The 13,870-nt window shown below is 40.8% G+C and overlaps 1 long non-coding RNA gene across 1 annotated transcript in view; it reads right to left on the bottom strand.

Moving 5' to 3' along the window:
- LOC138288509 (uncharacterized) overlaps window positions 1-13,467 on the bottom strand; it is a 78,984-nt gene extending 65,517 nt beyond the window's left edge. The window contains exons 1-2 of the long non-coding RNA XR_011202424.1: window positions 13,347-13,467; window positions 4,407-4,445 (exon numbers count right to left, since the gene is read on the bottom strand). This is a non-coding gene — a long non-coding RNA (uncharacterized lncRNA). The remainder of the gene's footprint in view (window positions 1-4,406; window positions 4,446-13,346) is intronic.
- Window positions 13,468-13,870: the final 403 nt, after the last annotated feature.

Raw genomic sequence — 13,870 nt, 5'->3', positions numbered from 1 at the left:
CCCCAGTTGAAGATTGCATGACAGGAAGTACTGTCTTTGCTGACGTACATACCATGATCAAGGCTCAAACTGTGTTCACCCACTCCAAAGTTGTAAACTCTAGCCCTTATACCACATCCTCTCCCCTATGGTTCTTTATCTGGTGCTTGTTGGTGCAGTCTGAGAATAACTAATTTTTTTTAGATAGCGCTTTGTAATACATGTTCTGCCAGTTCATAGTGCTGCAAAGCAGGTGAGATTTTTAATAAAATCTGTATAATTCATTTGCATCAACCTTGCAGAGATGAAGAGGTTAAAAAGCTATGTCAGGATTGTCATCTGTGACATTCTCGTTCTGTCAAGACCTCTGCAGTGGGTGCATTAACCAACTGACTTGAGTAGAGCTTAACACTAGGTGACAGCAAATAAGGTCCGAAGAGTCTTGTTCCTTGTGAATATTACTGCATTTCACATCATTGATGGTATTATTTCGGATAAAATCCTCCATGACATTTTTGGTCCCACAGAAACTTTGCAAATGCCATATCTTTTTAAGATTGCTGTGGGCAATGTTGTCAACTCAGTCTCTGTATCTGGTAATTGGGATGTTGCGACTGTTTTAAACATGTTATCTGAAGTAGAATCTTATACAGTATTTGAGAGTGAGTGTGAATTCTGCACACTATGCTGAAATGTTTTGTCACCATCATTATTCTCATTGTTATTTACATAGTGCAAGTACTATAAGGGCTGTTTTTAACTATATACAGTGGGAAAACTGCCTAACACCGTCTGCAGGGAGTACCAATCATTATTTTAAAAAGTTCCCTTATTTTTTTTAGTCATGTCCCCACAGACACAATTTCATTTTATTATAGGCGTATGTCTTCCAAAGCAAAGATAAACATGCTAACACAAACAATATTGATTTATACTGATTTGTTCATTTCCAAATTGAGCATGCAAGATTACAAATAGTTTGAGGACAATGTTGATTTGAAAATAATTTAGGGAAGAGGACACTGGCAGGTCCAGATCAATGATGCCTTAGTTAGGGCATGTTTGATTCCTCAACAAATTATATTTTTAACCCCTTAGCTGCTGGGCCTCCCCCGTGCCGAGCCCTTTTTTGGCTATTTGAGGGAATTTGCGCTTAGGCCATCATAACTTTTTGTCCACATCAGCTATCCACGCCACATTTGCGTCCTTTTTTCCAATATCCTGGGGATTCTAAACATCCCCAGAATTTGTGGGTTCCCCTGGAGGATACCAAGAAATTAGCCAAAATATAGCAAGGTTTTTGTTTTCTTCTAAAATAGGAAAAAAGGACTGCAGAAGAAAGCATGTGCTGTTTTCTATGAAAATGGCATTAACAGAGGATTTGCAGTGCTAAAATCCCCAACTTCCCAGCTTTCAGGAACAGGCAGACTTGAATCAGAAAAACACATTTTTCAACACAATTTTGGCATTTTACTGGGACATACCCCATTTTTACTATTTTATTTGCTTTTAGCCTCCTTCCAGTTAGTGACAGAAATGGGTGTGAAACCAATACTGGATCCCGGACAGATAAACATTTCTGAAAAGTAGTCAAAATTCAGAATTCAGCAAGGGGTCACTTGTGTAGATCCTACGAGGTGTTCCTACAGAAAATAACAGCAGAAATAAAAAAAAATGAAATTTAGGTAAAAAGATCCTGCCATTTCTCTTCACATTTTATCTGTAACTTTTTCCTGCAATGTCAGATTTTTAAAAGCAATACCCTGTTATGTCTGCTAGAATCTTCTGGTTGCGGGGATATAAACAGAACCCTAGGTACCAGAGCCAATAAATGAGCTGCACCTTGCAATGGGTTTTCATTGTATACCGGGGTATACAGTAATTCCTTTGGTGAAATATAAAGAGTGAAACATAGGTATCAAGGAAAATTTTGAATTTCCAAAATGGGCACAAGATAAGGTGTTGAAAAGCAGTGGGTATTTCCACATCTCTGAATTCGAGAGTTCCCACACTAGCATATGGATTACAGGGTATTTCTCAAATACACTTCTTTATTACACACTGTCTTACATTTGGAAGGAGAAAATGTAGAGAAAAACAATGGGCAGTAACACTTGTTCTTCTATGCTGTGTTCCCCCATGTCTCCCAATACAAATAGTACCTCACTTGTGTGGGTAGGGCTAGTGCCCGCGACAGGATACGCACCAAAAAGCAACATGGACACATCACATATTTCCATTGAAATCTCACGTGTTTTTTGCAAAGTGGCTAGCTGTGAATTTTAGCCTCTAGCTCAGCCGGCACCTAGGGAAACCTAGCAAACCTATACATTTTTGAAAACTAGACACCTAGGGGAATTCAGGATGGGTGACTTGTGGGGGTCGCACCAGCTTCTGTTACCCACAATCCTTTGCAAAACTCAAAGTCTGGCAACAAAAACACTTTTCCCCTCACATTTCAGTGATAGAATGTTCTGGAATCTAAGAGGAGCCACAAACTTCCTTCTACTCAGCGTTTCGCCAGGTCTCCCAATAAAAGTTGTACCTCATTTGTGTGGGTAGGCCTAGTGCTCGTGACAGGAAATACTCCAAAATGCAACATGGACACATCACATTTTCCGAAAGAAAACTGACCTGTTTTTTGCAAAATGCCTAGCTGTGGATTTTGGCCTCTAGCTCGGCTGGCACCTAGGGAAACCTACCAAACCTGTACATTTTTGAAAACTAGACACCTAGGGAAATCTGGGATTGGGTGACTTGTGGGACTCTCACCAGCTTCTCTTACCCAGAATCCTTTGCAAACCTGAACATTTTGCAAAAAAACACCTTTCCTCACATTTCGGTGATACAAAGTTCTGGAATCTGAGGGGAGCCACAAACTTCCTTCCACCCAGCATTCCTCCAAGTCTCCTGATAAAAATGGTACCTCACTTGTGTGAGTAGGCTAGTGCCTGCGACAGGAATGGATCTCACATGGGCCAATGGTAGTCCTTGCATGAATGCTACATTTTACCCTGGAGTGATCCATTCCTGACCCAGGCACTAGGCACAGGCACACAAGTGGGGTATTGTTTTATCAGGACAAGTGGAGAAACACTGGGTGGTAGGAATTTTGTGGATCCCTTCACATTCCTGTAGTTTCTGTGATGACAAAGCAAGGAAAATAGTGTTTTTGATCAACATTTCACTTTTGCAGGATATTCTGTGTAAGAAAACTTTGTGAAATCCAAACATGCCACACTTCCGTGGACTACCTCGGGTGTCTAGTTTTCAGAAATGTCTGGGTTTGTTAGGTTTTAATATATGGTTGGCGGGCCCAGGACCAAATACCCAGGTGACTTCCCTGTTGTGGTCAGTTGCTCACTCACTAAATTGAGGATGTTTTTCTCTGGAGACTTAGTGGAACGCTGGGTGGTAGAAAATGTGTGGCTGCCTGCAGATTCCGGGACTTCCGCTCACTGAAATGCAAGGCAAAAGTGAAAGCCACGCATGTCCTGCACCCTGGTACTAGTATGTTAAAGTGAATCCACCAGTCACACTGGTTGGTTTTAGCACCTCTCGAAATTATGGTTCAAAGCATGAATACTTCTCAAAGTATCTGAAGGTGGGCCATAAAGTCACGTCCAGACACTAACTTCTTTATGGTCCATTCACATGCCATTCATGCACAACAAAAAACCCTTTTATACCGCTGGCCACGGGCTCAATCTAACCAATCACTGTACTCATATTAACTTACCACTGCCAGACAAGAGCTCATCACATTCATGACACAGGATGGAATACGTTTGACTACATTTTACCGCCTGTCAAGTAACCGCCTCCTTCTTCATGAACATTACCGAAGGCATACATAACAAACCTTTACTAATGACTCCCATGACAGTCATCCGAGGCTCACGAAGAAAATGTTTTTCATGCGCCTTTAGCACACTCACTGTGCTAAATCCAACTCCTTCCTGCTTGTGAATGCAAGTTGGAGTTGTCCGAGTATGCCGTACAAAGTGATTCCTCGAGCTGAGAGAGCATATCTACCTTTGAAACTAAGGGAGATATGCTAGGCAATTCTTGCGATGTTCCCTATGCACAGACAGTGCTTGCGAAGGGACAGCATGGCTTACATCATCGTCTCCTTCAGAATCACTGGAAGAGGTGTCGTTGGATGGGACTCTGCCGACTGAAAAAACACTGTCAGATTCTGCCCCTTTGTCCTCTCCCTCAGATGCGGTCTCAGTCTCTGATCCTGCCTCAGAGCTATCCTCCATAACCTAAGTTAGGGCTTGAGCAGCAGTCATTCAATGAGACATCATTTCTGCTACTGGCTAAACTGTCCATCTAAAGTATTAGCCTACATAGAAGGCAGATAGAGCCACAAAATTGATCGTGGGGGTGTGTGATGTGTCCAACATTAAATGTCGTCACCTTACCTTCGCTTCTTCTCCGACTCGGCAGATTATCTGAAGACACTGAAAAAAACAAATAAGAGACAGTATTACTTCACCTTACCACATACCCATCATCACAGCCTTTAGCACTGGTGGTACCCAGTGCGACACTCATTTTTGGTGCTCTGCTCCCATGACCTCCTCTTCTACTTCCCTCAGTACCACCCAGCAAAAGGGCCCCTCATATCTCTATAGCCCCCTCGCACATACATTTAATTTGTTTTAACGCCCAGGTAGTGCTTGGATTTACTAATCCACTCAGCTAAATACATACACATGTATATCCTTTGCAGCAGGCAAATAAACCATCTGCACTACTTTATGGCGTCAAAACTGCCACTAGACAAAAGACATCTATTTCTATCTCTCTCTATCTCTCTCTCTCTCTCTCTCTCTCTCTCTCTCTCTCTCTCTCTCTCTCTATCCCTTTTATATATGTGTCGTTTCCCGGGAGGCCTATTGTGGCTCCCGGAAAACAACACATGTAATATATATATATATATATATATATGCATATATATATATATATATATATATATACATCTACATATTCTACATATCCATGGAAATTTGTCTCTCGCTAAGTATATATACAAAGAAAGACTGACTCTCTATATCACTTTTTTTTTATACATGTGTGCTTTCCCTGGGCCGATCGTGGCAAGGCACACATGTAAAAAAAAAAAAAGGCCACATAGGGGCTCAGCCAAAGGGCTGACCCCAACATTTAAAAAAAAAAAAAAAAATATTCCCCCTCCCAGGGAAAACTATTGCCACAAAATTACCCCAGGGGTCGGCCCGTTGCAAAGGGCCGACCCCACCATTTTTAATTTAATTTTATTTTACGTTTTTCATTACCTGGTGGGCACGATCGCCCCCAAGAAGAACCTCAACGTATTTTTTTTTGGGGGGTGGCCTATTTACATGGAGGCCGAACCCCCAAACAAGATCCCTGGTGCCTAGGGGCGTTTCCTTGCCATGGATCGTAGCCGTGCTGCAATCCATGGCCAGGAAATGGTTCTATCTGGGGAGGCTGTTTTGGCCTTTTTTTCCTATTGGAGTAGGGAGAGTGCTCCTCCACTGCTCCGGTGGGGAAAAATATGATGTCTACATGCATTGCATCTCCTGGGGTTCTAAAAAAAATATAATCCTCTGGTACATTTTTTAACCCCCTCCCTGGTGCCCACCACTGGTCGTGACCTGCACCAGGAAGGTACTGTGGGCATCACCAGTGGCTGACGCCCGCTCTGCGACCAATAAACAAGACAGTACAACAGACTATAGGCATGATTACGACCTTGGTGGAGAGAATTACTCTGCCACAAACTTTGCGGCTATCCCGCCCACCATATGACAAGTTCCATAGGTTATAATGAACTTGTAATACGGCAGGCGGGATATCCATCACGTTTGAGATGGGGCAATCTCCTCAGCCAAGGTCCTAATCAGGCCCTATATGTCTTGGTTTGCCTAATGCTTAATATATAAATACACCAAACATTCCTTCAGTTGCACAATGGGATTAATGGCAACAGTACATCAATCTCACAGAAGACCAGTTTAACGAAATGGTGCAGAATGGTACATACAGTTCTTCACTTTACTATTCAGATGGGTGGTTGGTATGGCCGGTTGACACTAATAGTTGCAATTCACATTTTTTAAGCTCTTCTAAGGCTCGTAAAGCTAGCAGATCAGACCCCATATTGTTCAGTCACAACACTGAGGTGTAGTAACTACCTACAGTGTGCATAAGTTATTCCAGAAATGGCTAGAACATGCCACATTGTCCACTGTTAAGCAACATTTATCTCTTCTTTTTGATAACATGGATTTGCAAGATTTCCTATTCGGTCCCAGATCTCCATGTTCAAAACGTTTTCTATATGCTGCTAAGAATGAGATCTGGAAAATTTCCCATTAGGAAGCTACTGAAAGATTCTTTCCAATTGATAAAGAAAATGTAGAAAAGGCAATAGCTGTTGCCGATAATGGCATGCTGAGACTATCTATTAGTATTTATTAACTGAATATCATTGTGTCGTCTGCATGTGATATTATACAAAATGACATGTCTGCACTTTACAGGGTCAAAATAAATTGAGATTGATTTTTTCAGTTGAGCTTGACATTGCAGGTTTTAAGATCAAATAGAGTGCCATGTATGCAACAGAATTGTTTATACTGCATAACTTGTCATGTTTCAAACAGGTACTGGCAAAGAAAGTCACAACTTACATTATGCTTGAAATATGGTTTTTAGAAAAACTTCCCTTTACTGTAGCTGAAATGCCTTCAGATGTATGGTTAATCCATGGTTTCATTTCTCTAAGGATCTGTCCATTTCATTTTAGGTCTTGTTTGAAACAACTTCCAATAGGCCGAATACGAACATATGGTTGGAAATTTAATGCATGAAACGTGGTTTCTTCCCTTCATTTAAACATTTCTGAGTGGTGACTTTTTAGTGGGAATCAATGCAGGGTTTCCCTAGGCTATTCATTACTTTGTAAAGAGATAGCATGCAATGTATCCATTGCTAATGTGGCATGTTATTTGAAGGGTGTTCCTGTATCCTTGATTAAGCCAGTATTTTTGTTACTTTCAAATGCATGTTACTTGATTCTGAGAGACCAAGGTTGCTGTGGAATGAAGTCAGGCATCCCCTACACTGTAACAGTTTGCAAGGTTGTGACTTCCTGTATGAATGTGTGAGTCCCACCAGCACACACTGCTGGGGAACTAATCTTTGATCGACAATCCCTGTTTTCTAAAATTAACATTGATAACTTTGATTAACTTTGATAAGTTGCTTGGTCACCTTTAGACGTACAATTGCTGCTGCACACTAATTTGCTGCTGCTTGTTAGTGATCTTGTGCAACACATTTTTTAATGCTTCAAGCACTTCTGGTGTAGTCCACTTATTTAAAGCGATTGGGTCGGGGTTTGTTAATGCATTTCAGACTGTACTTGGATTGTCTCTCTTTTGGAAGTATTTCGTTGGTATAATTTCTGATAATTGCTGTTTTTGTCCTATTTTTGTTGCTCTGCAATGGATGTTCCATAACAAGGCAAAATGGTGATGGACATGCCCTGCTGTAGGTTCTCTGAGCTACTGTCCTGTAGTATGGATACCTCATACATTAAAATTTGTGGGCTAATCTATCCCAACTGATCTAACAGAAGGGTTAGCCCGCTATGCTCACATTAGTGTAGTATTAGCTACAGATAGGAGTAAGCAAACACAAAAATCATGTAACATCAATGATTTGTTCTTATTGTTCACCATTCTAGTAATGCTAATAACAGTAACATGTCTCATCTTTCGAATAATTGGAGCTCATGCTTTCTTTACAAGATTGCAATCATTTCAATAAATGTTTGAAAATGCCTTGTTGTATCTTTCTTGGGTACACCTCGAGCATGCAAGTGTGACCACTGAAAGGGTTAGATCTGTTTCTACATATTTCCTGCGAATCAAAGTGTCATGTTCAATGCTGCCAGTAACATCTTTTACCTGGCCAATTTATGGGTTGTATGTGGTAGTGTGAACTACCCACTTACTGATAATATAAGTCTCTATATTTTGCAGTTCATGTTGGTCTAATACACAGTCCTGCTATATGTGAAGGAACTGTTTAAAAATACCATGGGGACTGAATCCCCGGAGACTAGATAGTGGACCAAAACACATCACAAACAACTGCTTGGATAAGTGCTGACGTGGGCCCTATCACGTGATCCTGATTACTAACTCTGCAATAAAGTATCTATGGATCCTGCAGTGAATCTATGCTGCTCACATGGAGAGAGTAAAGGCAACAAATGAAGAGATGGTGAAAACAATCACTGATTCAGAGTCAAGTCTAAGTTTGAAGTGTGGATCCTGAGGAGGCAGTGTGAAAATGCTGGTGAAAATTTTGGAAATGGTGAAAATAAAGGTATAATTATAAAAATCCAGAGCAGTGAAGATGGGAGCTCTGGTGAAGAGCCTGGTACCATGACAAGTGGTGATAAAGAAGGGATCTGTGTGAAGAGCTGTTACAATGTCACTGCCATGAGTGATAGCAAGAAGAAATAAACGAAGTGGAAAAAAACAGTTCCCAGCGAATTGTGCAGTTCAGACTGATCCTTGCTCTCGTCCATCAGTGAGTGAAAAAGTAGGTGAAAGAGAAAATATAACATGGAAATACGTGATTGAAAAGAAACTGCAAAAGAAAACACTGTCAGCCAGAAAAACAAGAGAGAGTAAGCCAGTCAATGAAAGTCTGAAGCAATAGAATCGGACTAAGAAAATAGAGGAAGTGAATCACCTGTTGCCAAAAGACCAGTGAGAAAGAGATCCCCTAATATAAAATATGCAATGTCTGAATGGATATACCTAGGTACAGTTTAGGAAGAAGACAATTCAGAGACCAAGGCTTAAAGCCCAGTATCTCATTGTCTGTACAGCTTTGAAAGTGAGTTTAAAATAAAAGAGAGCCAGAAGAAGAAGAACCAGCTTGAAAAGTTTAGAGACTGTAAATATTGGAACTTTTTCTAGTGAATTAAAATGAAAGAAACCATGGTGAGAGCATGAACTGAAAGATGTTTTGAAAACAGAAAGATTGTTCTTTTTGTTTGATTATTAAGAAAGAAATAATAAGAACAGATAACTCATATGTTTTAAAGAAAATGTTTGATAACTTAAGAAGTTTTGAGCCTCATAATTAAATTGTTATCTTAGTAGAAGAGGGAGTACTGCAAATGCTGTAAAATTACTGGTCTTATCATTTAATTAGTAATAATACTAATCTTAGTTTTCCTGTTGTCATGCTTACTATCTCTGGGGGACATGCTTCGAGAAATTAACTTCAGTATATAATAAAGTGAAACATAACATGTTAGTAGTGGTTAGTAGATTTCAAGATAGCATCAATACTGAAATGGCACTTGAATAATCCAACATAAGGAAGGTCAAGAATTGTTTAATTTGAACTTTCCTTCCCTCTTATGCAGCTGGGGGTGTCACCTAGATGTACCTTCCAATTTTGTATTGTGTATCTGTACAGAATTTATTAGCATATTTAATAATAATGATTGTTACTTATCGTATTTTAATGTGTCACTGGAGGACTTGCATATCTTGGAGAATGGAAAGCCTAACACTGCTATTAGATATGGTAAATTCTTGAAACTTATTATACAAAGTAAGAATGAAACTAAAACTATTAAAAAGGGGTATGAGTGTGGTTTGAGTAAAGAAGAGCCTTAATTTATTAAGGAATACAATGAGAATAGTGAGGGTTGTGAGAGATTGAGGACATGAAAAGGCTGTAAGAGAACAAATCAAGGAATAGGAAAAATGTATATTGTCCAATTAACACCCTAGTTCGACACTAGAGAAAGAAAGAAGAAGTGAAATGTGCATGGTGCGTCATGAACCCCTTAAAGTTGGTAAGGTTGAGTAAATCGGAGAGAGTGTGGACCTGTCTTGAGCAACAGCCCTCTGCCCAGCCCCGCTGGAGATTTTCAACTTCCGTTTTAGAGACTAAGGGTGTGATTATGTCCTTGGCAGAGGGGATTACTCTGTCACAAACGTGACAGATATCCCGTCCGCTGTATTACAAGTTCCATAGGTTATAATGGAACTTGTAAGAAAGCGGTCGGGATATCCATTATGTTTGTGATGGAGTAATCCCTTCAGCAAGGTCGTAATCAGGCCCTAAGTCCAAACATACAAATCCTCACTGCAGCTTCGACCCAAGGCTATCCAACTATGATGCTCATCATCGGACACCTCTCACAGCCTTGCCCTGTTGAACCTGGTAAGCGCTGACCAGGTGTAGTCCACTTCTTGTTTCTGAACTGCGCTCCATTGTGGTTAGTCATATTTTTTTACTTTGATCACGTCTCACACCACTATATGTTTGCAGGTGGCGCTTTCATCCTTTAGGCGCTAGCTTTTATTAAAAACTTTGAAAATTCATAACTTCAATTCTACTGATTGTTTTTTGTCATTTTGGTGTCAAATAATTTGTTACATTTGCTCTATTTTTACTCAATTGGTTTGGGAATTTTCTAGTGTCGTGTTTTCAATGTATTACTGTTTGTGTGCTGCCTACTTTGATCATTGCCTCTATGTTAAGCATGACTTTTTTGTGCCACACTAACCAGGGTTAAGCACAGGTCATTTTAGTGACTTTTTGTGGCTGTTGCTTGACCCGGGTTAACACCCCAGTCAACCAAAAAAACAATTTCTAACCAGAACTAACTCACATAAATTCTGAACTAATAGCTATTAGAGCTATGGTTATGCAGAACTGCTTAGCAGTAGATATCCTACTTGCAAAGGAAGACAGTGTTTGCAAAGTACTAAAGTTTCAAAGATGCTTCAGATAGTTTCATCCCTAATAACAGTTCTGTTATTAATAATTGCATCACACATCTAACCCATATCTCTCACAAGCTTCAGAGCATCATTTATGAGGCCAATGGAACAGGACAGCGCAGCAAGTGGCTGGCTGCACTTCTCCTGTGCCTCTGGGTAAGGGCAGAAATTCACTGTAGCTACAAGATACTGCACATTTGTGTCCTCTCTCCCTGTGCTGGTGCACAAATTGCTGTCTAGCGCCAATGCAGGAACACTTGCACCATGGTGCAAGGATGCCTGCATTGCAGGGATGATTGTTCTGTGCAGGAAGGTACAACTTCCTGTAAAAAAACAATCACAAGAGGTTTTTTTTCTCTTTCGATGTGGGCTAGAAAGAGTTAAAAATGAGGAGAAATAAAGATAATTCTCCCTGTGGCTTCATTCTTACGCCATCTCTGAGGTGGCATAGGTGTCTGACACATTCCCAGACTTGTAAATCTGGGAATGCATCAGATTCCTTTGGGTTTCCTGGGTGTTGCCTGAAAACACCTAAGCAACACCCATTGAACACCCTTTTCAGGCAGTGTTATGCATGAAAGGGATCCATATTTACAAGGCCATGAAAAGCCACGTAAGGAAGCTTTGCATGGCCTTGTAAATATAGGATGGCACACTGTGCCACCTTAGCGTAAAAATAAATAACACTCCAGTGGTGCAGTGTGCCGCTAGGGCCTCGTAAGTGAGGCCCTCAGTCTTTAGAGGAACATGGTATATGGGAAGCTGTAGGATCCTGAGTTAGTTGATAAGGAAGGGTTTTAGTAAGGTGGGTGAATGGATTGATAATTTGAGAGGGAGGACTTAGTGACTCATATTAAACCCAATAATAAATAGAATGATATGTGCAATTGTTTTGTTTCTTTTATTTAGTATTTCTGGGTGTTTTATTAAAACTGTGGGTATAAGATGAAGAGAGATGATTAAAGAGGAAATGGACTGGAAGATATAGAATATGAAGGGTCATGTTTACAACCAGTTGCAAAGGGTGGCGGAGATTTCCAGAAAGAAGCAAAAAGGGATGCAGAATGAATTCGTTTCTGACTAATAAAGTTTTATCATTGTTTCATTGTTTGTGGAATATTCAAGGGGATTTGTAAGATTGCTTTTTTGGATTCCTATTTTGTGCACTTACATTGATTATTAATATTTTCTCTTATTATATATCATTTACGTATAGGATGTGTTGATATATTTGCAATTAAAATACATTTCATATGATGTGTAGAAGCATGTTCATGATTGTGTCTTATTTATTAAAACACAGGAGGAGAGAATTGGGAGTATATTAACCCCACACAAGGTCTCATACTTAAGCAACTTTACCACAAAGTGTGTTGGTGATGTGAAGGACCAATCTCTATTAGCCTAGTTTGGTTCAGAGTGTAAAGCCGGTTCGTCTGTCTCCTACATGGACATTGGACACCGCAGTAGCAGTTAAGTGAATTGAGAGGTGGGTAAGGGAGTTCCCTTTGTGGACTAGGTGGTCTCACACACATTATAGTGTCATGCTTCATCATATGACTACCTAGCCCCACCCAGGTAAGATGATACTACCTGGGCGGACTCAACCTCTTTGTTAAATGAACTCCGAGGGAGTGCTGAAATTTATCTGTCTGGATAAGTCGAGGGATCCAGTTGGAAGATTAAAAAAGATGCTGAAATTACCTAACAGATCACCTAATTGATGTAGTACTTTAATGGAGGTGTTTGTTGGTAAGATTAAAAGGAACAATTAGAGACATATTTGGATATAATGATTCAAAATGTCTTAGAGGGAAAATGGGACCAACATGTTTCTGCCCTCTCTAAGAGCCGTGAACGGTCTGTGGCATTCTTCAGGGTCAGGGATCCCTAATATTTACGAGGCTAGTAGGGAGTGCTACTGGGTGAGCAAATATATTAAAATGCACACTGGGTCTACCTGGATGTACTGATAGGTAAAGCCTAAAGTAAGAGCAAAGGGAACAAGAAATCAAGCAATGGAATATAAAGTGTATGTGACACTCCACTACCCATCACTGCACACTAAGATGTAAAAAACCATGCTGTGGGTCGCACTCACATTTTTTCACAAAATAATTGTCCTGGGTTGATAGGGATGGGGGGAAGGAGGTGGAGGGAAGGGGGGAGGGTTTGATTCTTACCCAGTAGAGGAGAGGTGGTTAGCCTCAAGTCTGGGAACATGCAAAGAGGAGTTGCCCCTTAAAGTCACACTCTACAGAGGAACAAGGGTTCAATGTTAGCATAGGCTCAGAATAACCTGGTAGTTTTAAGGATATTATAAGCTCAGGGTAAACCTGATAGTTTTAAATAGTGTATCTCTGCATTCAAGGTAGTCAGCTTATGGTCTAAATAAGAAAACGAGGTTGGTTTAACAATTGTGGAACATCGGTGAGAGATTAGGGAACACTGCTCAGGATAATCACAAGCAAAACATCAATGACAAACATTCAGACACAATTCAATTTATAATTTTGCTAGTCTCATGTGCCCCCACGGGGGCATACTTACTACTCCACTGGCAGCATCTCGTAGGCTGACCTAAGCGCCTTGCGTCCTAACTGCTTTTCTCCGATGCACGAGGGATCGTGGCGTTCTTTATGTAGGACTCCTGTGAGGAGAACCACTAAGCCTCGAGGGTCGCGCACCTTTCACGTAAGAGGGGCGCGGCAGGGAGGCTGAGTGCAGAAGCGCCCGCCTCTGGGAAATGGAGTCTTAGAGGCTCGGGTCATCTTGGTGATGTAGGCGCTTGTGCCTAACGTTACGCCGATGCCTGGGCTCATGGGAAATGTAGTCCCTGAGCTACATGCACTGGCTTCTGCCAAATCAAGGAACGGAAAGGGCAAATGAGCCCAAATTGAAAAAGAAGGTGGGACAAGGGTGGAGGGTGGGGATAGGGTTGTCAGGGAAAAAGAGTTTGGGGGGTGGAGATACAAGGTGGATGAGAGTAGTTGGGTCTGGGGGAAGTGTTCGGAAAGGAAAAAAGGATGAGCAAAGAGAGAGAAAGGAAAAAGAATTAGAAAACGATGGAAAGA

Source organism: Pleurodeles waltl, chromosome 4_1, assembly GCF_031143425.1.
Source record: "Pleurodeles waltl isolate 20211129_DDA chromosome 4_1, aPleWal1.hap1.20221129, whole genome shotgun sequence".
NCBI classification, from domain to species: domain Eukaryota; kingdom Metazoa; phylum Chordata; class Amphibia; order Caudata; family Salamandridae; genus Pleurodeles; species Pleurodeles waltl.
This window is presented reverse-complemented; position numbering and strand designations above follow the sequence as displayed.